Source organism: Geotrypetes seraphini, chromosome 1 (assembly GCF_902459505.1).
Source record: "Geotrypetes seraphini chromosome 1, aGeoSer1.1, whole genome shotgun sequence".
NCBI classification, from domain to species: Eukaryota; Metazoa; Chordata; class Amphibia; order Gymnophiona; family Dermophiidae; genus Geotrypetes; species Geotrypetes seraphini.
In genome coordinates this window covers 451,736,008-451,761,349 of record NC_047084.1, presented here as the reverse complement: position 1 = coordinate 451,761,349, position 25,342 = coordinate 451,736,008, and the positions used below count along the sequence as shown (strand labels likewise).

The window sequence follows — 25,342 nt, the reverse complement described above, 5'->3', positions numbered from 1 at the left end:
TTACGGAGGTGCCACCAGGGGACCTTGATGGACACTGATCGTTTATGCATACGTACCCTTAGACAACAGGTAGATGCGATTCTCATGCAACGAGAGGAGCGAGAGCTGTATTTCCGTCGATATAACCTTCATCGCTGGGGGGGAGAGCCGGCAGGTTAATGGCACACTTAGCCGTAATGACTTGGTGCTTGTGATAGGGATGGACTATTACCGATCCACAAGGTCACACTTATACGAAAGAAGCCCATATCCATCACTAATTCGTGACTTATTACAAAGACCTCTATGCCAATAAGCCTTCTGAAGATACCGACCGGGATGGGTTTTTTTTTTCAGAATGGCTCACTCCAGCCCAGATTCAAGCCCTGAATACCCGCTTTGAGGTGGAGATGGGTATTAAGGGGTTTAAATTAATGAAATCTCCGGGGCCTGGCAGCTATGGGCCCGAATACTTTAAAATTCTGTCAGACGTCATCCTTGGCAGGGGCTTATAATTCCTTACATTCACAGAAAAGTGTGGATTGCTATAATTTGGCCCATGTTTTATTACCAAAGCCAGGCAAGGATCCCTCTCAGATGGGATCTTACAGACCCATATTGCTTCTTAACCAAGACACGAAATTGATCGCAGCATTGCTCGCTAATCATCTGAACACCTTTCTACCCCTTCTTATTCATGAGGATCAGGTCGGATTTGTACCTGGGAGATATGCCTCTATGAATCTCACGAGGGCGTTGATGGCCATTTACTCTCGGAGAGGAGTTGACAATAGGGTGGCTATTGTGGGCCTCAACATGGAGAAGGTGTTCGATAGCATTTCTTGGTCTTATCTTTTTTGTGTCATGGGTCAATACGGGTTGGAGGGTACCTTTGTGGAATGGGTGCATAGTCTATTTCTTGCCCCAGGCTAGACTCCTCGTTAATGGATACCTTACTCTGCCCTTCCTGCTCAAACGCGGTACCCGGCAGGGGTGCCTGTTGTCCCCACTCCTTTTTCTGATGGCTATTGAACCAGTGGCGGTTAAGATCCGCTCCGATCCTATCATCCAGGGCATTAAAGTTGGAGCTAGAGAGAGTTGCATCAATCTATTCGTAGACAATATTCTATTATATCTGGAACAAGCTCGCCTACACTTACTGGTGGCTCTCTCTATTGTCTGAGACTTTGGGACCATATCGGGCCTTCGTGTTAACTATGCCAAGTTGGAACTCCTACCCCTGGCTTCTCACAAGCACGAGCGCTAGCATGATGCTCTTCCGGTGGCCCCTGTCCAGAAACCGATGCGATACCTGGGGGTTCTATCTGAGTACCCAACCTCATCTCCTCTATCAGTATAATGTTCTTCATCACATTGAGGCTATCCATAAACTTTATGTGAAGTGGAAGGATTTGCTGCTTTCCCTTTGGGGAAGAGTGGCGTTATTCAAAATGGTCTTACTACCGAAAATTTTATATCCGCTCCAAACGGTCCCCTTATGGATCACAAACAAAGATGAACAGACTTTTAAATCTCTCCTTGTTTCCTTCCTGTGGTGTAACAAACGGGCCCGAATTAGCTTCGTCACCCTGTCCTTGGATAAACGGCAGGGTGGACTGAATCTCCCCAATATTCGATTGTAAAATGTCGCTTCCCTGATGCGCTTTGTCCATGAGGGCATTTCAGGCCATTATAAATACTCCCCCTTGGCTGGTTAATCGAGTGGTGCGCACCTCATTCCTTCGTATCCTTAACTGCATGTGCACCCGTGGACTTCAGCAGCGGCTGATTTCTGATTTAATTTTCTGAAACCCCTTCGCCAGGCGTGGTGGTGGCAGAGGAAACAGCAGCGCACTCCCTAGGCATCTCCATTCTTGCCCCTGGTGGGTAATATAGACTTCCTCCTGGGGATGGGTTCCTAGGGGTTTCAATTATGGGAGTCCCGGGGCTGCCTGAGGCATGTTTCTGATGAGGGCATGGGGATTTTCCCCACCTTTTCACAACTACAGTCCCGTTGGGTGCTCCCTGCTACACAGTTTTGGGCATATTTGCAGGTGCGACATTATTATTTTTCCTTATGACACAGGTGGGGTGAGCAGTGGTCTTTTGGATGGCTGGATGCCCATCTGGCTTTGTTACGTTTCCAGATGAATACCTTAGCCACTTGGTACCAGATCCTTAAGACTGCCCTCCCCACCCCTTATTTGGCCCGGATTGTAGACCTGGCTCTTGACTATACCAGCACCCAGTTTTTGGACCTTTTTGCTAACCTTATTCAATTAACGGGATCTACGGATCTCAGGCAGTTGCAATTTAAGATCGTACACCGTGCTCACATCTCCACGGTCCAGGGCCAAGTCATGGGCTTTGGGATGGTGCAACCTGATCCCATTATCAGAGGACCATGGTCACACTAGTACATATGTTTTTGGAATGTTTTGGAATGCGGCTATTTGGCTTAAGGTTCTATCTTTCCTTGATGACCTGCTTGACTGGCTAGTACCCAGGAATTATGGTCTATTGCCCTTGGGAGATCAGAGGGAGGTATCGCATGAAGAGTTTGCCTTGCCACACCAGAAGTTTTTATACACTGCACTCCTGGTGGTAAAAAAGCTCTTGCTCCTGCTCTGGGTGGAGGCGGCTCCGGCCTCCTTCCTCCAGTGGCTTCACAAAATGCGGGAGCTAGCTACTTTTGAACTACAGACCTACACTGCTACCTTGAATAGCGACAAAAAGCTTTGTGTTTCACTGTGGAGGGTGTTTCAAGCCGCGGCCAATTCTGTTGTATCTGCTGCCTCGACCTAACTCTGCCTTTAGGGATTTGAGGTATCTACCCTATGGGATTTCAACTTACTGGCCCTGTCTGTTGCTCTCGAGCTAGTGTGCTTGATGTCTGAATGTGGTATGCTTGGAGTAAGCATGTTGTGGTTTGAGAGTGCTGTATGGGTTGGAGTGCTCTGCGGAGAGGATGGGAGGGAGAGTGAAGAGAGATGGGTTCACAATTACACGAAAATGTTATAGCAGCAGTGTTCTCCTTAGGGCCTTTCAGCCGGGCGGTCCACCCGGGTAATTTAGGTGACCGCCCAGCTAAATTCTGCTGCTGCCGCTGCTGCTCAACATTAAAAAAAAAAAAAAAAAGCCGGCTTTGAGATTTCATGCCTTAGTCCCTAGTGAACTTATGCTCAGGGGCTCTAAAGTGTGCGTGCCGGCTTCCCTTCTCTTCTCTCCGAAACCGAAAGTTATGTCGGGGGGGGGGGGGGGTGTGTGGAAGAGAAGGGAAACGGGCACCCGCACACTTTAGAGCCCCGGAGCATATGTTTGCTACGGGCTAAGACGATTGTGGTTGGTTTTGAATAAAAGTTTCTTTTCATAATAAATGCAAATGCCAGTAATCAAACATCAACAACTCTACCTAAAAAAAGACACTATTACAAACATTAGAACGGCCCGAAAACAGACTAGGAAAAATCGGGACTCTATAGATCTCCGAATTCTTCACACTATATAACAAGAAAAGAAATTACTCCCTTCAACAGAATATGCCCCGGGAACAAACAAATCGCCATAATTCCTGTTCACCTAAACTTCCAGCTAGCACCATGAAACCACAATTACTTCCGGTGTAAAGAAAGGAGGTCACAACCAAAAGGAAGCAAAAAGGCGTTTGGATCAGAGCTGGCTCTTCGTCGTGTGAGTAATGCAGATAGTGGGAGTTAGGATCCGGGTTTTAGCTTAATTAAGATTGGTATCCATTATTTTAAAATGCATTTAGATCAGAAAAATGGAAGTCTTTTAGGAAACAGCATTAATTGTGGGGATAGTAGGGGTTGCTTTTAGGGCCAGTGAGCAGTTAACCAAGGCCTCTTCTGAGGGGCAGTAAAGACCACCAACAGTTAAAGCATAGGTCTTGATAGCCAAATAAACACAAAGAATCATCAATATATTATTTTACTTGCAGTGGGTGTTTTCAACTACCCCATTTATAATTATACATGTAGCATTATATACCTTAGATATATAGCATGATTTAATATTCTAAAGTATTTTGTCCAATTAGCAGTGCTGGCATTAGTGGGATTGAAACAAGGCACTTGCATGGGCACCCATGCTAGAAGGGGCCCTAAGCCTTCCTACAACTGAAGGCAGCAGCACTGGGCCTCTGTATGGAAATATGATGGAAGATAAAGGCCAAATGGCCCTATCCAGTCTGCCCATCCACTGTAACCATTATCTCTTCCTCTCTGAGATCCCATGTGCCTATCCCACACTTTTTTGAATTCAGACAAAGTCTCTTGTTTCCATCACCTCTTCTGGGAAATTGTTCTATGCATCTACTACCCTGACGTGACATTGCATATTTTAAAGTCATCTGCCTTGACTAACCTGATCATTTTTTTTTTTTTTCTCCAAAAGGAGACATCTACTAATTGTCAGTCACACCCCGCCCCCAATTTCTTCCATTCATTTTTCATGTACACATAATATCTTATTAATTCATAATGGCCTCATTCCCATGTCCTTAGTGCCCCCAGTGTGCCTCCTTCCTATGATATTAGTGCCCCTAAGGACATAGGAAAGAGACACTAAGGATACAGGACGGAGGCACTGGGGGCACTAAGCACATAGGAAGGAGGCACTAGGGCAGGGGTAGGGAACTCCGGTCCTCGAGAGCCGTATTCCAGTCGGGTTTTCAGGATTTCCCCAATGAATATGCATGAGATCTGTTTGCATGCACTGCTTTCAATGCATATTCATTGGGGAAATCCTGAAAACCCGACTGGAATACGGCTCTCGAGGACCGGAGTTCCCTACCCCTGCCCTAGTGCCTCCTTCCTATGTGCTTAGTGCCCCCAGTGCCTCCGTCCTGTATCCTTAGTGTCTCTTTCCTATGTCCTTAGTGCCCTCAGTGCCTCCTTCCTATGTCCTTATGTAGGTTGGGACAATGGGACGGTCGGTCCAAAAATGGGACTATTCCATTGAAAACGGGGCGTATGGTCACCTTATGCATGAATGATTGACTCAGCATTGACAAGAAGGGGGACTTATTTTTTTAAGTCATCAAGTCTGCATCCCCCCTGCCCCGACACCTCAAAATTACTTTGTCATCTAGTAGACTCCCCTATTGTTGCCACGAAAACAACAAATTATTTCCTTCAGTCATTCCACGTCTACAAACAGATTATATTCAAGCAAACAATGGATCCAAGATTTCCCCCCCCCACACACACACAAAAAAAAAATAAAATTCTGACTTAGGTTGAAGCTGAATATGGAAAGAATTCTGGGCAGAAGTTGGTCTTCGCAGGTTGTGGATAAGAGCGGATTAAAGGGTAGGCCCAGGAGGCAGGTGCCTAGGGCTGGCGTTAGAGGGGGAGCAAACAGCAACAGATCCGGGGGGGGGCAGCGATCCAAACTTCTTTGCTAAACTCCTAAATTGGTGCCCTGGCATGGCAGCTGCCCTGAAGCTTTCCCTCTGCCGCGATGTATCCTGTCAGAAACGGGAAGTTGCGGCAGAGGGAAAACTTTGGGGTAGCTGCTGTGTCGGGGCCCCTCTGAAAAGGACAGTTTTGGCTGCGAGGGAAAAGAGATCTCTTGCCTGGCCTCCTCCCCCCCTACTCTTCAGCTTTTCCCCTTCTCGGCTGTATTAGCAGGCAGGTGGGAGCAAGAAGAGCAGCTGCCCTGGGCACTCTGTTTTGGGCCGCGATGGTCGTCTACTTTTTCTCTGCTTCCCCGATGCGGCAGGAACAAAAGCTGCCTTCCTTCTCCCTTCCTTGACGTCAATCTTGATGTCAGAGAGGACATTCCGGCTCAACCATGCAGCGATTGGCTGGCCTGGAACGTCCTCTGCGATGTCAAAATTGGCGTCGGGAAGAAGGCAAGACCGGACTTTGAATTGGCACAGCAGGGAGGGAAAGCGATCACCCGTCCCAGTGTCCCCATGCACTGCTTCAGGACGTTGTCACGAAGCGGTGGATTGGGACAATGGGACGGTCGGTCCGAAAACAGGATGTATGGTCACCTTAGCCTTGACCTCTTAAAAAAAAAAATACAAATGATAATTAATATTTTATCCCAGGACAAGCAGGCAGCATATTCCCACACATGGGTGACGTCACCGACGGAGCCCCGCAGCGGACAGCCTCGAAAGCAAACTTGCTTGAAGATCTCGATCTTTCGAGCACTGTACCGCGCATGCGTGCGTGCCTTCCCACCCGAACTAGGGGGCGCATCTCCTGAGAGGATCCTCAGTTCGTTTAATTCCGCGGAGACAAGAAGACACGTTTTTCTACATCTCTGCAGCATTGCCTTCTCTTCACCGCGGCTGTTTCTTTTCTTTCAGTTAAGTTCGGTCGCTGTGCTCTCCTATTTCTTTTTCGTTTTCTTTTCTTAAAAAAAATTAAAATTAAAAAAAAAAAAAAAAGTTTCAATTGTTTCTTTGATTTCGTGTCCGGCCGGTGAGCCTTGGGCCTAGGCCCATTTGCTCCTTTCGTTCGACACGGACTTTATTTTTTTCCATGTCCCGGCCTCTTACCGGGTTCAAACGTTGTCGCCAGTGTAATCGTGTGATTTCGGTCACCGATCCCCACTGCCGCTGTCTACAGTGCCTGGGTCCCACTCATTCCCCAGAAGATTGTCACCGTTGTTTCACTCTTATTCCACGGGCTTTTCGACGCCGGTGCGCTCAATTTTTTCAACTTTTCGGAGACATGGAGCAACCTTCGGATTCTGCTTCGACCTCGGCGGCTGCCCCGGTCTCGAAGGCTTCGACTTCGACGACTACGGTCTCGAAGGCTTCAACCCAGGCTCCGGCTGGAGCTTCGGTCTCGAAGGCCTCGACCTTACCTGCTTCGGTTCCCTCAAAGACGGTGCCATCTGCGAAGTCTTCTATGGGGGGTAAGTCTCCGGGTTCTCTTTCAGGTACCGTACCCAAGAAGCCACCAGACTCCTCTGCACGTCCATCTTCCAAGCGTACCTCCAAGATAAGGGAATACTCACCTTCGAGGTCGCCCTCTTCGGAGCGTACTGCTGCACCTACGAGGTCAGAATCTTCTGTCGCGGTGCCGATGCTGGAGGACATGCTGAAATCTATACTCACCACTCAGATTTCCTCCTTAGTGGCTCAATTGGTCCCGTCCTCGACTTTGCCTCGGACTGATCAGCCTGTCACACAACCAGAGCTTCCAGTATCTTGAGGCCGATCCAGGACACCGAAGAAAATTTCTTCGTCTGATTCTTCTTCAGACTCGCCTCCTCCGAAGCACCGGTCGAAGCATTCGAGACCTATTGCTCCCAAGCTTCGGAGGGAGTCTTCGGCATTGGATACCGAGACTTCTCTGCCTCATTCTTCGAAGCAGAAGCACAGATCTCGACACCATCGCGCATCGACTCGAAGTCCTTCTCGACCGAAGACTCCACCATCGAAGCAACCCCGTCGAGACAGTTCACCACAGACCTCGACTCATTCTGTACCACATACACCTGGTACTTCTCCATCCAGGAGCCTGAAGAGAAAACATTCTCTTACTTCACCTCACAGTGCAGCTTCTTCTGTGACTCTACGTCTAAACTCAGAACCACTTTCACCATATTCTAGAGAGGCTTCTCCCTCATACCCAGCTCTTCCTAAATCTCGCAGTGTATCTCCTGAGGAAGCGTCTGATTCCAAATCCATTTCTTTTGCCTAATTTATTTTTGATATGGGACAAGCTCTCAAACTGGATCTTCATTCAGATTCTAAATATACTCCTGAATATTTAGCAGATATGGAGCTTCCTCATCCACCGAAAGAGTCCCTCAGATTACCTATGACTCCTGTTCTGAAACAAACCTTTGTTCGTAATATGGAGACTCCTTATTCCATCACTGCCATTCCATCTAAATTGGAATCCCGTTATCGAACAGTTCCATGTAAAGGTTATGAAAAGTCTCAACTATCTCATCAATCCCTGGTAGTAGAATCCTCTTTAAAGAAAGCACATCCTTCCAAAATCTATGCTTCAATTCCTCCAGGTAGAGAAGGTCGTACCATGGATAAGTTTGGTCGCCGTTTATACCAAAACTCTATGATGGCAAATAGAGTTCTTAATTACAGCTACATCTTTACGTCTTACTTCAACCATTTTCTGAAGATTTTACCATCTTTTTACCCGGATATCTCTACCACTCGTCTTTCAGAATTTAAACTCATCCTTAAGACTCTTTCTCAATTACGACTCTTCATATTACAAGCCTCATATGATGCATTTGAACTCTCGTCTCGAGTATCGGCCTTTGCTGTAGCCATGCGTCGTTTAGCATGGTTACGTATTGTGGACATGGATCCCAACCTTCAAGATAGATTGGCAAATCTACCTTGTCAGGGAAATGAATTATTTGATGACTATTGAGGCAGCTACCAAGCGTCTTTCAGAACATGAACGCTCTTTTGCTTCCCTCATTCGACCAAAACCTAAACCTGCACCAACTAGAGGTTTCAAACAGACTCCACGTCGTTATCCTCAGAAAACGACTCCTGCTTTTTCAAGACCTCCTCCTCGTTGTCCTCCTCAACAACAGCGACAACAAAAATCTCAGACTCCTGCTGCCACCAAGTCTGCTCAGTCTTTTTGACAATTTCGACATGAGCATTCAAATTTCTCTGTTTCCAAATTCTCCCCTCCCCATAGGGGGTCGCCTTTCCACATTTTATCACCAGTGGGAGCTCATTACATCAGATCTCTGGGTGCTTACCATCCTACGAGAGGGATACTCTCTTCGGCTCCTTCAGGTGCCTCCAGATCGCCATCCAAGAGAGTGTCCTTCCAATCAGTCGCATCTTCCCCTTCTTCTCCAAGAAGCTCGAGCTCTGCTTCTCCTACGAGCTGTGGAGGAAGTTTCTCTTTCCCAAAGGAACTTGGGATTCTACTCCCGTTATTTTCTAGTTCCCAAAAAGATGGGGGATTTGCAACCGATCCTGGATCTCAGAGCTCTCAACAAATATCTAGTCAAAGAGAAATTTCGAATGCTCACACTGCCAACTTTATATTCCTTAATGGACCAAGGGGATTGGATGTGTTCCCTCGATCTCAAAGAGGCGTATACTCATATCCCTATTCATCCAGCATTTCGCAAGTACCTCAGATTCCAAGTAGGAAGCCTTCATCTGCAGTACCGAGTTCTCCCCTTCGGATTGGCTTCTTCTCCCAGGGTTTTCACAAAATGTCTCGTGGTCGTGGCTGCAGCTCTTCGCAACCAGGGTCTCCAAGTATTTCCATACCTAGACGACTGGTTCATCAAGGCTCCCTCTTTTTCAGGGGTTATTGCAGCGACCCAACAGACTATTCTTTTTCTACAAAGTTTGGGATTTCACATCAACTTTCCCAAATCTCAGTTGACTCCTCAGTCTCTCCAATTCATAGGAGCAACTCTGGACACTATCAATCTGAGAGCATACCTTCCACAACCACGTCAGGCCGCCCTGCTTCAGATTTCTCAACAACTCTTCCAACTTTCAACTGTTCCAGCACGAAAGATGATGGTTCTGCTCGGTCACATGGCTTCTACAGTTTATGTGATTCCTTTTGCCAGACTTCACCTTCGTATTCCTCAATGGACACTGGCATCCCAATGGCAGCAATCAGTGGATCCACCAACTCGACTGATTTCCATAACTCCTTCATTGCGGAAGTCTCTCCGTTGGTGGATGCTCTCTTTAAAACTTTCCAGAGGCTTGCTGTTCCACCCTCTTCCTCATCAGAAAGTCCTCACAACCGACTCATCAATGTATGCATGGGGAGCTCATGTGGACGGTCTTCGCACTCAGGGTCTCTGGACTCAAGCAGACCGTCGGTGTCCTATCAATCTATTGGAACTCAGAGCGATATTCTATGCTATCAAAGCTTTTCAACATCTCCTTCACGACATGGTGATTCTTGTACATACCGACAACCAGGTAGCCATGTATTATGTCAACAAACAGGGAGGGACGGGCTCTCACTCCCTCTGTCAAGAAGCTCTGAAATTGTGGCATTGGGCAATTCTTCACAACATCTTCCTCAGAGCTGTTTATATTCAAGGTCAACACAATTATTTGGCGGACAAATTGAGTCGTCTTCTACAGCCTCACGAATGGACACTCAATTCTCCTACTCTTCGCCAAATCTTTGCCCGTTGGGGAACTCCACAGATAGATCTGTTTGCGTCACCTCTCAACTTCAAACTGCCTCAATTTTGCTCCCGCATCTATGCCCCTCAACGTCTCGAAGAGGATGCGTTTCTACTGGACTGGAGGAATCAGTTCCTTTATGCTTTTCCTCAGTTTCCTCTGATTCTCAAGACTCTAGTCAAACTGAAGTCAGAACATGCCACCATGATTCTGATAGCTCCTCGGTGGCCCAGACAACCTTGGTTCTCCCTTCTACTTCAACTCAGCACCAGGGAGCCTCTTCTTCTACCAGTATTTCCCTCTCTACTCACGCAGAGTCAAGGATCCTTGCTTCATCCCAATCTGCAGTCTCTACATTTAACAGCTTGGTACCTTTCTGCATAACAGACTTTTCTCATTTCTCTCCGTCTGTTCAAGATATCTTACTTGCTTCCAGAAAACCATCAACTAGACAATGTTATGGCCAGAAGTGGACTAGATTCTCTGCTTGGTGTTCTACACGTCACTTGCCACCCAGATCTTCCTCCTTGACATCCGTTCCGGACTACTTACTCCATTTATCACAATCTGGACTTCAAACTACATCTATTCGAGTCCATCTTAGTTATATAGCTGCTTTTCATCAGCCTTTGGATGGAAAACCCCTTTCTGCACATCCTATCGTTTCTCGCTTTATGAAAGGACTTCTCGATCTCCAACCACCGCTTAAACTACCTCCAGTGGTTTGGGATCTCAATGTTGTTTTAGCTCAACTTATGAAACCTCCTTTTGAACCGCTTGACAAAGCCCACCTCAAGTATCTCACTTGGAAAGCTGTGTTTTTGATTGCTCTCACTTCTGCTCGAAGAGTCAGTGAGCTACAAGCTTTAGTTGCAGATCCACCCTTCACAGTTTTTCACCATGACAAAGTGGTCCTCCGTACTCATCCTAAATTCTTACCTAAAGTTGTTTCAGAATTTCACATCAATCAGTCTATTGTTCTACCTGTGTTTTTTCCAAAGCCTCATTCTCATCCTGGAGAAGCCGCTCTTCATACCTTGGACTGTAAACGTGCTTTGGCTTTCTACCTCCAACGCACTCAACTTCACAGAACATCTCCTCAACTTTTCATCTCATTTGATCCAAACAAGTTGGGACGTCCTATATCAAAACGCACAATCTCCAACTGGATGGCTACTTGTATTTTTTTCTGCTACACTCAGGCTGGTCTTCCTCTGCAAGGTCGAGTGACGGGCCACAAAGTTAGAGCTATGGCGGCATCTGTAGCTTTCCTTCGATCAACTCCCATTGAGGAAATCTGCAAAGCTGCCACTTGGTCCTCGGTTCATACTTTCACCTCTCATTATTGTCTGGATTCCTTATCCAGGAGGGATGGCCACTTTGGCCAATCTGTTTTGCAAAATCTTTTTTAATAAATTGCCAACTTCCCTCCATCCATTTTTACTTAGCTTGGAGGTCACCCATGTGTGGGAATATGCTGCCTGCTTGTCCTGGGATAAAGCACAGTTACTTACCGTAACAGTTGTTATCCAGGGACAGCAGGCAGATATTCCCACAACCCTCCCACCTCCCCTGGTTGGCTTCTTGGCTAGGTATCTGAACTGAGGATCCTCTCAGGAGATGTGCCCCCTAGTTCGGGCGGGAAGGAACGCGCGCATGCGCGGTACAGTGCTCGAAAGATCGAGATCTTCAAGCAAGTTTGCTTTCGAGGCTGTCCGCTGCGGGGCTCCGTCGGTGATGTCACCCATGTGTGGGAATATCTGCCTGCTGTCCCTGGATAACAACTGTTACGGTAAGTAACTGTGCTTTCTCTGCGTACAGTGTGCTTTGTTTTTTCAAATTTTATTGTTGGTAGATCATTTTGACTTGGCCATTTTTAAATAAGTAGCTCGCAAGCCAAAAAAGTGTGGGCATGGGCACCCCTGCTGTACTGTCTTGAAGAAAGATTTGGCCTCTAAAAGCTAATTGAAAAATGGAATAGTCCAATAAAATGGTATTTTCTTATTTCTCTATTTGTTTTATTTCTATTTGTTAATTTGTAAAGTGGTGATTGTTACGTAGCAGTTTTTTTCAAATTTACATCTACTGTCTTTATATTTTGCACAGTATTAGAGGACATGCCACTGTTTCTGTGGTGTTGCATTGTATGCAGAGTCTGGTTTCTTGGTTCAGTTTAACTTTTGTCTACATAGTTCTATTTTTAGTTTGTGATTATTCCATATTAGGCGAGGGTGTATCTGTCTGTGTGTATGAAAAGGACATGGCTTTCTGTTAGCATCGATTGTACAGGATCAATTAACTGTGCAGGATCTGGCTTGTTTAGTTTTACATTGCGTGTGTTGGTGTTCTAGTGCTCACTGCAGTGTTTAAGATGCTGCCTTTTCCTAGGTGCACCCTTGTTGTGTGACTCATGGATTATTACTAAAAATATCTTTTTTATAGAGAGGAGGGGGTTGTTAAAAAAATGATCAGCACTGGCTGTCATATATACTAGGTACGCCACTGGATTTGATAACCCTATTCTAACTTTACTGTTGATGTAGGTGTTGTCCCTCCCCCCCTACACACACATTATAAAGAATTAAATTAAAGTTGTATTAACATCAAGCAGCTTTCAAATGACATTATAAGCAAATAAAAATAAAATATTTTTAATACATTGCTAATTATTATCTGCATCTTTACCTAAACTGTTTTGCCCTAGCTCTCACTTTGCTCTACAGCAAAATAAAAAAGTAGCAGATAAAGATCAATCACACGGGTCTCCTTCAAGGCTCAGTAACACCTTTCCATAAATTATGTGGAAGAGGTCTGGAAGTGGGGATAGCATCTATTTCATATCCTCAGTGAGACCTCAGGAAGGAACCTAGCGATCAAAACATTATTAGAGGTGCTGTAGAGCCATTTCTTATATGACTGGATGAGCTATATTTATCTTTTTTTTTTTTTAGTTGTTTAAATTCATGCAGAAATAAATGGCTAGATTGAACCTAATGACTTCTTAATGCATTTCCCTTTTTAAACCTCTATACCATTTGAAAGAGGGCAAATATCTAATTATTCCCTTCTAGAATTGGATACTTCTTAAATTTAGTAAAAATATTCTGGCATAAGTGTCAAGCCTTAAAAAAGGAAGTCAGATTGAGCATTGGAAAATAATAATTAATAAAAATAGTACACATTTAGGGCTCCTTTTACTAAGCTGCGATAGCGGTTTTAGCGTGCGCTTAGCGCGTGCAGAATTGCCCTGCGCACTAGACACTAACGTCAGCATTGAGCTGCCATTAGTTTTCCTGCATAGCGTAGGGGTTATCGCACGCTAAAAATGCTAGCACACCTTAGTAAAAGAGGGGGGGTTAATTTTCCCCATCCCGCCCCACCCAGCTACTTTTTCATGCCACCCAGCTGGAAAAAATTTCTGGGGAGACCACTGTTGCAGTATTAATTAACTTCAGGAGGATGACTTCCTGCTGCACCTTCTATGCTCTGTTTTTGGAGGGGTTTTTCCCTCCCTCATAGACTGTCACTGTATTTTTCTTATGTGGGCATTCTGTTGGCACTTTCCCTGTTGCTGTGAATTTGTTCATGATTCTGATATGTTCTTTTTCTGTTAGTCATGTACATCCCTGTAATTTTTATGGCGGGAACCAAGGGGATTCTGGTGGGGGCTGGCAGAATTCTGGCAGGGACAGGCAGGATTTCTGTCCCCGTGTAACTCTATTGTCAGCCTTTTCTTGTGAGAACTCTTATAGGGAGCTTCATTTGCATTCTTTTTTGCTCCTCCTCCCTTACCTCTGGGCTGTCCTTCAACTTCTCAGTTGTCTTCCTACAAGTGAGACGGTAGGAACTTGTCTGCCCATGCTTTTTTTTATTTTAAATTCAGTCTTTTTCACTAACTGTTGTGAGGCTTTTTGGTGCTATAGACAGCTCTGGTTGTAGGAGAATGCAGACTCTGAGGTCTAGGGTTTACTTCCAAGGGGTAGACTGCTTTGCAGTTCACCCTCTTAGACAGCCTGCACTAATTGGGAGCAAGGTTCACCCTAGATTCATCTGCAGTGGGCTTGAGTGGCTCCATGGTGGTTTTCCAGGATCAGGGCTGACTGCATTCCCCATGTATGTGCGTTTGATACAGTGGGGATTGAGGTCTTTGGCCGGTTCGTGGGCCAGAAAGGTAGTCAGCAGATGTAAGCAGTCTGGATTCCAGGCTTGATGAAGCAGAGGATCTCCCTGTAAGCTGTTTACAGTTGCCAGTACACAGCATTACACAGTGAGTATCAGCCTGACAGCTTTAGAAACCAAATCGGGGTGGGGGGGGTGTCCTGCAAATTTATTAATTTATTTATTTAGCATCCCTCCAGATCGGCACAAACAGATAAGTTTACGCTCTTCTGCCAGCAGGTGGAGACTGAGAACATACTGAATTCTAGCAGTAGTACAAGTGGACTGTGCAGTCCTTATTTTTGTCCTTTAGTTAGGGTTTGTTGGCGAGGATATATGATGGCCTTTTTCTGGTCCTTTTTTTTTTTTTGTTTGGATAGAGTTTGGATACCACGGGGGTCCTTTTTGACCTCAAGAAGGGGGGGGTTGCATTCGGGTGTCCAAGTGCCTCCCTCCATTCCTTCACCTTCTTCCGTACGCCTTGCCTGAGAGCACTGATTACAGCTTTGAGAGCCAGTGAGGTCTGCCTACATTAATCGATGGGGAACTAAGAGCCGTCTAGTAGTACAGGAGGCAGCATTTCTCATGGAGTTGGCGGGTGGACAATGTCCAGGCGGATTTCCTAGGTCGTCATGTGCTAGATCTCGGTGAGTGGTGTCTCAGGATGGAGGCCTTCGATCTGATAGTTCAGTTGTGGAGTCGGCCGATGATGGATCTCATGTCCATGTGTTTCAGCGCCAAGGTACAGAGGTTCTTCAGTTGGTGCAGAGATCGTCATGCCGAGGGGCTGGATGCTCTGGTACTGTGTTGGCCGATGGACAGCCTGCTGTATGTCTTTCTTCCATGGTCTCTGGTGGGCAGAATTCTTTGCTTAGCACGTTATGCAGGCTGCATGATCCTGGTGGCTCCAGATTGACCGAGGTGACTGTGGTACAAGGATCTAGTTCATCTCCTCATGGCAGATTCTCTTCCTTTACTCCTGTCAGATGAACTTCTGACTCAGGATCCCATTCCCATGTTCGATCTGGATCCCTTTTGTCTTACAGCTTGGCTTTTGAAAGGGAGCGTCTAAGCAAGAAAGGATATTCAGATAAGGTAGTATCTACGCTCTTGGAATCTAGGAAGTTCTTGACCTCCTGTGCTTATGTGTGTATCTGGCATCTCTTTGAGGGATGGTGTTCTGCTTGGGAGGTGTGGTTTTTTTTTTTGCGCATCCTTGCCTCACATCTTTGATTTCTTGCTGGATGGACTTGAGAGGGGCCTTGCCTGGTCCTCTTTATGGGTTCAAGTTTTGGCCTTGGCGTCCTTTCAAGGTCTTGTGTGCGGGTGACAGTTGTCATCTTATCTTGATATGATCCGTTTCTTGAGAGCGGTGAAATTTTGCGGCTGCTTGTACACCCTTCGGTTCCAGCCTGGGATCTCAACCTGGTTCGGTTGGTGTAGATTCGTTCCCCTTTTGAGCCCCTGAGCTCCTGCATGATGAAAGACCTTATTTTGAAGACTGTTTCTTGTGACCATTATTACCATTATTACGTCCACAAGATGTGTGTCAAGAGTTGCAAGCCTTTTCTCGTTGAACTCCCTTCTTGGAATTTTCTAGGGAGCATGTGATTCTGTGGCCTGTTATCTTTTTTCAAAAGATTTCCCTCTTTCATTTAAATCAGACACTTTCTCTCCTGGTCCCTGGCGAAATGCAGCCACAGTATGGCTGGGAAACCTCAAAAATGAGCTAAACAGCGTCTGCAGGGGCCGTCTGGACATCAGGGGCAGGGGTTCCCCTTCTTGAATTTATTAATGATGTTTGAGGCTTATATGATTTTAACAAGGGCCACATGGAACCCTCTGGAATGGTGGCTCTGCTAGTGCCGTGGATTCCTCCCCAAAGTGCACTGTTCCCCAGCAATAGTGCCCATGCGCAGGTCGGGGAGATTCGGTCAGAAGACAAAGTGAACAATAATGATTCTAATTTACATAGAAACATGATGGCAGATAAAGGCCAAATGGCCCATCTAGTCTGCCCATCCGCAGTAACCATTATCTCTTTCTCTCTCCGAGAAATCCCATGTGCCTATCCTAGGCCCTATTGAATTCAGACACAGTCTCTGTCTCCACCACCTCTTCTGGGAGATTGTTCCATGCATCTACCACCCTTTCTGTAAAAAAAAAAAAATATATATATATACATATATATGTATTTCCTTATATTACTCTGAAGACTGTTCCATGCATCTACCACCCTTTCTGTAAGAAAAAAGAAAGTATTTCCTTAGATTACTCCGGAGACTGTCTCCTCTTAACTTCATCCTATGTCCTCTTAACTCATGCGCATTTACATTATGTAGGTATTTAAACGTATCTATCATATCACCCCTCTACTGCTTTTCTTCCAAAGTACACAGATTGAGATCTTTAAGTCTGTCCCCATATGCCTTATGGTGAAGACCACACACCATTTTAGTAGCCTTCCTCTGGACCGACTCCATCCTTTTTATATCTTTTTGAAGGTGTGACCTCCAGAATTGTACACAATATTCTAAATGAGGGCTCATCAAAGTCTTATAAAGGGGCATCAATACCTTCTTTTTCCTACTAGCCATACCTCTTTCTATGCGCCCTAGCATCCTTCTAGCTTTCACCGTCACCTTTTCAACCTGTTTGGCTACCTTACGATCATCACATACAATCACACACAAGTTGTGTTCTTCTGTCGTCACCCCTAAACTATACCTTTCTTTAGCACTCTCCAGACCAGTAGAGGTTAATCTTTACAAATGGGTATATATCCAATCATGACCAGCAGGTGGAGACTGAAAACAAAACTGTGGGACAGTATATAATATACTCCCTTCTCTATTTACCTCAGTCTTCTTTCAGTCTCCAGCAGGTGTTGAGTGATCTGTACCTATCTCCCTTGGTAGGGCTGTTGGAATTTGTTTAGGTGGTTTCTAGTCCCTCTTTTTGGCCGGACAGAGCTTGGGCAGGCCCTGTTTGGGGGTCCGTCCGACCTCAGGGGTGTCAAACCCGGCGGGTCTCGAGCGGGGTCCCTCCCCCCACTTCCTCCACCTCCCCACATTTTTTAGAGGAGCCTCAGCAGTAAGCCTTGCCCCCTAAATCAAGCAAGGCATATTGCTTCGGGAGCCTGTGGAGTCTGTTCTGTTAAAAAAAAAAAAAAAAATCCTGAGGTAGTGCCGGTCTGCAGGGTTGCTTCCCTGTCAATTTACTGTTTTTTACTGTATTTTTTCATCTAACCGGCACTTTGTTTCTAGCTAGGTCTCGTATGGAGCAATTGTGCCCTTCTCCGGGGGAGTGGGACACAATTTGGTCCAGCCGCGAGGCACTCGCGGCTGGACTGAACTCGGTAGTTTGGACCGGTGAGGTGGTGGAGCTCTGTCGGCAGCGGCTGCAGGCGCCCAGAGCTCCCCGCCGATGGTGCCTCGCGAGTCGGCTGGGAGCAGTGGGGAAGCCCGGTCTTCCCCAACCGCCCACGGAGGGATTCCCCGAAGGATTCCCTCTCAGCTGATTTTTTGACAGCTGATGCCGACTTGCCTGTTTTAGTGGCTGGGACTGTTCAGGCTTCTCAGCCGCTACAGGCTATGGAGGGAGCATTTTTGGCGGGAAAGTCGCCATTTTCACAGTCTGGCCCCTCCATTTTGTCTTCCACCTCAGGTGACCTTCCCACTGTATTGGAAAAACAGGGGCAGGTTTCTGCTGGGTCCCCTGCTGTGGCAGGGAGTCCCTTGGGACCCTCAGGGGGGGTTTTCCCCTTATTTCTTTTTTTCTTTGTGCAGACCCTATTTTCAGGCGGCTGGGGGTCCCGGATGCGCCCAGGGGGTTTTGGGGAGTGGGGTTTCCTCCGCGCTTCCTGCGGCTTTGCCTCTCTCGTCTGTTGTGGCGTCCTCTCCTCCTCCTCCCTTGTCCAAGCGTCCGCGGGTGTCTTGGGACGAGGATTTATGGTCTGAGGAGCATGTCGGTTTGGATGAGGACCTGGACCCTTTTGAGGATTTCCAGGACTCTCTCGAGGGGACGGCCGCTGGCGGCGGGTTGTCAGGTTTCCCGTCCTCCGGCGAAGAGGCGTCCGTGGTGCGCCTTTTTCAGAGAGATGAGCTACCGGACCTGATTCAACAGGTTTCTTCGGGGTTGCGTTTTGAGGATGCGCCGCCAGAGACTCCGCGTGTGGGGACCCTCTGCTTCGGGGGATCCGTACCGTTTCCCGCTCTTTTCCCATGCATCAGGATATTCAGGATATTGTACTGGAACAGTGGAAAACGCCAGAGGCGCCGTTTCGTTTGGCGCGTGTCATGGCTCATTTGTATCCCATCCCAGAGGGGGATCGGGCTACTTTAACATCGCCAGTCGTAGACGCGGTGGTCTCGGCGATTTCTAAGCGGCATACCGTGCCTGTTGAGGGCGGTTCTGCCTTGCGGGACTCTGAGGAGCGCAAGTTGGAGAACATTCTTAAGCAAAATTTTCAGGTCTCTGCCTTTGGGGTCCAGGCGGCTATTTGTGGGGGGTTGGTGGCTCGCGCCGTGTTTCGATGGGCTGAGCGTGTCCTGGATCGGGAGTCTGATGACTGGTCTTTGGTGGATCAGGAGGTGGCGAAGATTCAGATGGCTGCCTCGTTCCTCTCAGATGCTCTTTATGACTTGGTGCGGGTCTCGGCTAAGTCTATGGCCTTTGGTGTGGCAGCGCGGCGTATTTTGTGGCTGCGCGCTTGGTCGGCGGATGCTGCGTCCAAAGCTAAGCTTACTAAATTTCCCTTCCGGGGGTCTTTTTTGTTTGGGGAGGAATTAGATAAGTTGCTTCAGACTCTGACAGATTCAAAAGTGCCCCATCTGCCTGAGGACCGTGCCCGCCCTGCGTCTCGGGGTGGCACTGCCCGGGGGCGTTTGCGGGAGTTTCGCAAGTATCGCCCTGGGCGTGGGGCTGCTTCTTTCCCGGCTCCAGGGTTTTCCCGGGGTCAGTTCTTCCAGCGCATGCAGCCCTTTCGGGGGGCCCGTCGGGGGGCAGGGAATCCCTCCGCCAGTTCCCCCGCTTCCCGTCCTGCACAATGACTCCTTGCCGGCGCCCCCTTTGGTTCCGGTGGGGGCCCGGCTGCGCGACTTTTTCCCCAAATGGGCCGAGATCACGTCCGATCAGTGGGTCCTGGAGGTGGTGCGGGATGGTTATGCCCTGGAGTTCGCCCGCTCTCTGCCGGACCTTTTCCTAGCCTCTCCATGTCAGACTCCTTGGAAGACGCAGGCTTTTCGCCAGACCCTTCAGCGCTTGCTAGATCTCAAGGCAGTTGTTCCAGTGCCCCCTCCGGAGTGGGGCACCGGCAGGTACTCCATTTACTTTGTGGTGCCCAAGAAGGAGGGGACCTTTCGGCCCATCCTGGATTTGAAGGGGGTCAACAGGTCTCTCAAGATTCCCTCTTTTCGCATGGAAACTCTGCGGTCGGTCATTCTGGCGGTTCAGCCGGGGGAGTTTCTCACTTCTCTCGATCTGACGGAGGCCTACTTGCATGTTCCCATTCGGGCCTCTCATCAGCGCTTCCTTCGATTTGCGATCTTGGGTCGGCACTATCAGTTATCCCAGGACAAGCAGGCATGATATTCTCACATGTGGGTGACGTCATCTACGGAGCCCCGATGCGGAAGCATTTTCAAGCAAACTTGATTGAAGATTTAAGTTTGCTCTGCTGCTCCACGCATGCGTGCCTTCCTGCTCCACTAGGGGGTGCATCCCCTCGTGGTCTCCAGTTCAAAATTTTCCGCTGAGCCTAGAAGTCGTGTTTTTCAGGCTCTGCCCCAACTGCCTTCTAGCACCGCGATTTTTTCTTGTTTTTTCACGATTAAGTCGCTGTGCGCGAATTCTTTACCTTTTAACTTGATTCCTGCTTCGTTTTTGACGACCCGGAGGCTTCCGGGTCCCCGTGGCCGCGTGGCTAATCGAGCCGCGGCTACTTTAGATTTAATGTCCCGGCCTTTGACCGGCTTTAAAAAGTGCACCCGGTGTGAGCGGCTTCTTTCCCTCACAGATCCGCATCGCCGGTGCATTCTCTGCCTGGGGGCGGCTCATCCAACCGACTCCTGCCCCCAGTGTGCTACTTTCCAGATCCGGGCCCTCCGTCGAAGAAAAGCCCGCATGGCGGATCTCTTCACCCCGGACCAACCCTCCACCTCGGCCTCGAGGTTGGCCCCGGCCTCGGCCCCGGCCTTGACCTCGGCCCCGGATACCTCAGCATCGCCTCGAGACTCGACTCCGAAGTCCTCGGGACAACAGAAAGCCTCGGCTCCGGGTAAGTCCCCTCTTCAGGTTCCGTAACATCGAAGAAGCCAGCCTCGCTTCCCTTTGGTCTGGCCATGGCTCCCCGGACGTTCACCAAGGTGATGGTGGTCGTCGCGGCGGCCTTGCGCTCGGAGGGCATTCTGGTGCACCCCTACCTGGACGAGTGGTTGATTCGGGCAAAGTCGTTGCAGGAGAGCTCCCGAGTTATGGCTCGGGTGGTGGAGTTTCTCCGGTCGCTGGGCTGGGTGGTCAACCTTTCCAAGAGTTGGTTGGTCCCGGCTCAGCGTCTGGAGTACCTTGGGGTTCTGTTCGACACCTCCTTGGGGAAGGTCTTCCTTCCAGGGGCCCGGGTGAGCAAATTGCAATCTCAGATTCGCCTGCTTTTGGCGTCCCGGTGTCCTCGGGCGCGAGATTTCCTCCATGTCTTGGGGTCGATGGCGGCGTCCCTGGACGTGGTGAGGTGGGCGCGGGCCCACATGCGTCCTCTTCAGTATGCTCTGCTCCGGAGGTGGTCACCCCAGAGGCACGGTTTGGAGGTTCCTGTCCCCCTGCGAGGCGTGGCGTGCTGCAGTCTGCGTTGGTGGCTCCGGACCCCTCACCTGGTTCAGGGGGTGGGTCTGGATCTCCCGCAGTGGACGGTGCTCCTTACGGATGCGAGTCTCCTCGGTTGGGGGGCTCAGTGTTTGGGTCACTCAGCTCAGGGCACCTGGTCCACGGAGGAGGCCTCCTGGTCGATCAACGTGTTGGAGACCAGAGCGGTCCGTCTGGCGCTGTTAGCTTTCCGCTCCCTTTGGTTGGGCAGGTCAGTCAGAGTCCTGTCGGACAATGCCGCGGCGGTGGCTTATGTCAATCGTCAGGGGGGAACCAAGAGCACTCAGGTGGCGCAGGAGGCGGCTCGGCTCATGCTTTGGGCGGAGTCCCATCTTCTGGACCTCTCTGCCTCTCACATAGCCGGGGTAGAAAATGTTCAGGCGGACTTCCTCAGTCGTCACTTCTTGGATCCAGGAGCTTGGTGTCTCGGCTCCGTGGCGTTTCAGTTGATAGTGCAGGCTTGGGGGCAGCCCCTGATGGACCTGATGGCCACGAGTGGCAACGCCAAAGTGCCCCGCTTCTTCAGTCGTCGCAGGGACAGTCTGGCCGAGGGTCTGGATGCTCTGGTCCAACCGTGGCCAACGGAAGGGCTGTTGTATGTGTTCCCTCCTTGGCCATTAGTGGGCAGAGTACTTCTTCGCATTGTTCACCATCCAGGTCTGGTGGTTCTGGTGGCTCCGGATTGGCCTCGACGTCCGTGGTATGCGGATCTGGTGAGGCATCTGGTGGCGGATCCTCTTCCTCTGCCTCTCTTGGATGATCTTCTGACGCAGGGTCCCTTTCCCATGTTCGACCCGTCTCTCTTCTGTCTTACGGCTTGGCTCTTGAAAGGGGTCGCCTTAGTAAGAAGGGATATTCAGATAAGGTGATCTCTACGCTCTTGGGGTCCCGGAGGCTTTCTACCTCTCGGGCTTATGTGCGGGTTTGGCGTCTCTTTGAGGGGTGGTGCCGGGCGCGGGGAGTGGTCTCTTTTCGCGCTTCCCTGCCTACCATTCTAGAGTTCTTGCAGGATGGCCTGGATAGAGGCCTGGCTTGGTCTTCTCTCCGGGTTCAACTTGCGGCCCTGTCGGCTTTTCGAGGGTTGGTGACAGGTCAGCGTTTGTCGGCCATTCCTGATGTGATTCGCTTTTTGCGGGCGGCCAAGTTGCTCAGGCCTCCCCTACGGCTCTCTGTTCCCTCTTGAGATCTCAATCTGGTTCTCTCTGTTTTGGTGCGCCCGCCTTTCGAGCCGTTGGATGGCTGTTCTTTGAAGGACCTTACTCTGAAGGCGGTCTTTTTGGTGGCCATTACTTCCGCTAGGCGTGTTTCTGAGCTACGGGCTTTCTCTTGTAGGGCTCCCTTCTTGGAGTTTTCTAGGGAGCGGGTTGTCTTCCTTTCTGCCGAAAGTAGTTTCTCCTTTTCATGTCAATCAATCGGTGGTCCTCCCAGTCTTGGGTAGTCGGGAGGGCTCTTCTGAGCAACGGCAGCTGCGCAAGTTGGATGTCGGTCGGGTCCTTCGCTCTTATGTGCAGCAGACCCAGGAAGTCCGGAAATCCGATCATCTCTTTGTCCTTCTGGCGGGTCCTCGTCGGGGGGGCTGGCGCTTCTAAGGCTACTATTGCGCGCTGGATCAAGGAGACGATTGCTTCCGCTTATCTTCTGAGACAAAAGCCTGTTCCGGAGTTTCTCAAGGCTCATTCCACTCGGGGTCAGGCAGCTTCTTGGGCTGAGTTGTCGCTCGTGCCTCCAGTGGATATTTGTAAGGCTGCGGTTTGGTCCTCCTTGCATTCCTTTGTTAGACATTATCGGGTAGATGTTCAGGCGCGTTGGGACGCGGTGTTCGGTGAGCATGTTCTGGTATCGGCCCTGCGGGGGTCCCGCCCGTGAGAGGGACTGCTTTGGTACGTCCCATTTGTAAAGATTAACCTCTACTGGTCTGGAGAGTGCTAAAGAAGGAGAAATTAGGTTCTTACCTGCTAATTTACTTTCTTTTAGCTTCTCCAGACCAGTAGAGGTCCCCACCCTGTCTGTTGTTGTTGTTGTTGTTGGGGCTGTTTCGCGGGCAGTTTTTGTTTTTTGCTGCGGGTTCTAGTATTTTTCTAGGGCCGGGGAGAATTAAAGAACAGCGGCTGTGGCTCGGCTGGCTTAGCTGGCGAGCTGTGGGGACATTTTCCTTCGGGTATTTCTCCTCTGCATTTTCCAACAGCATTTGGGTATGTTAGTTGTTACTCCTGTTCGGAGTATTGTTTTCTTTCTGTTTTCCAGTTCTTGGTTCTGCTTGGCTATTCGGCAGACTGAGGTAAATAGAGAAGGGAGTATATTATATACTGTCCCACAGTTTTGTTTTCAGTCTCCACCTGCTGGTCATGATTGAATATATACCCATTTGTAAAGATTAACCTCTACTGGTCTGGAGAAGCTAAAAGAAAGTAAATTAGCAGGTAAGAACCTAATTTCTCCTTACTCTTCCAGTCAGTGTCCTCTATTGCAGGAAATGCTGCTGCATTCCTAAAAGGGCAGGATCCAGATTTGGGGGAGGCTCGGGACCTTGGTGAGGACCCAACTTTGCATAGGCTTATGGGTTAATCACAGAATCTCTCCAAGAATTGAAGCTAAAGGCTTCTCAGTTTTCTGTCATGCAGTGCTTACTCATGAGCAGCATCAAAACACAGACTTCTTGCTTTCTGTCACATCAAGACATTACAAAAAATGGAAAAAGCAAGATGATGGCGGCGTGTTAGCTCTCAGTGCAAGTGCTCCATAATATCTTTTGCTTCAATGCTTTTTCCCTGGGTCCCGATTCTGTTTTTGCTTCGGGACCGATGCCTCACAGCAAACATAAGGGCGTTGTTCGGCTGGACCTTTCCACAGCTGGACAAACGCAGATAGAACGCTTTCTGACGAGTTCCCCAGCCGTATCAGGAGGGGGAGCCCCTGCTGTAGCTCGGATGAAAGGAGACGCTGGAGCCATGGGGTTTGAGACATCGCTCTCCCCCCCAGTAGCTCGATCACCGCCGAATCCGGCAGTGGAAGGTGTGGGCGGTATGAGCCCCAAGGAGCCGATGAGCTCGACAAATTCACATGGAGGAGGGCACCAGGCAATCCAGGATGCCGAATCAACCACCTATCGAGGAGCAGAAGCTGCTGACGCCTCACAGACGGCAACACTTCAAAATATATGGAGAGTGTTCTAGAAATTACAAGCTGCTTCTACAAAATCCTCAGGAGATATCTTGAATATTGTGAGTAAATTGGATGATTTGACTATTTCAATTCAAAATATTAAAATAGAAACTGATAAAAAAATTTGAAAAAATTGAAAAAGAGATTTCCTCATTGTAAAATGGTACATCAACTGTGGTAAAAGACAGACTTTTTCTATAAAAGAAAATTGAACAATTGGAGAATTATAACAGGTGTCTTAATTTGCATATATTGAATTTTCCCAAACTTGCTTTCGTTACACCAATTGAAACTTTTAAAAAAATACTTGAGAGAGAATTTGAAATTCTCATCTGAACTTTTGCCACCAGTGAATAAAATATATTACCTGCTTAGGAATTTGGAAAAGTTGCTTCTTAATCAAAAGGATATCCCCCAATCAATGGATTTAAATAATATAACAGGCATACTAGAAAGCTCCCAGGAAGAAATTGAATACCGCGGAACTTTGATCATTTCCTTAGTGTTTGAACAGGTCTTGAATGTAATCATGAAAGCTTATTTTCAATGCTCTCAGAATTTTTTTGTTGGTCAAAAAATTTGGATATACCCAGATGTAACAAAAACTACCCAAGACAGTAGGAAATTGTTCTTAGCTATGCGAGAAGTAGTATTAAAAATGGGATCTACATTTCTACTTAGTTATCCCTGCAAATGCCTTTTAAGATATGCTAGGACTAAGTATGTCTTTTTTGCACCAGAACAGCTTTGACACTTCTTGGACACAAAGAAAGTTATTAATTAATTGATATAAAGTGCTGCAGCTAATTGGGCTGTGGGTCACGTTAAGCCTTTGCTTCAGATTATTGTGCAATTTGTTTAATTAACGGAGACTTCCTTGTCACATTTATTTCTTGTTTTTCACTATAGTTAATTGAGGTCTAAGAAGGAGATTTAAAATTATTCTAATATTGAATAAGGGGGTCTCCCTTCTTCAGTTTTTCTATGCATAGTTTTTTCTTTTGATATTTTTTTGGTTATACTAATTGTTTTCCTTGCTGT

At 48.1% G+C, this 25,342-nt stretch overlaps 1 protein-coding gene across 3 annotated transcripts in view; it reads left to right on the top strand.

Moving 5' to 3' along the window:
• Nucleotides 1–25,342, top strand: part of KDM5C (lysine demethylase 5C) — a 261,961-nt gene that overhangs the window by 34,767 nt on the left and 201,852 nt on the right. The window lies entirely within an intron of this gene.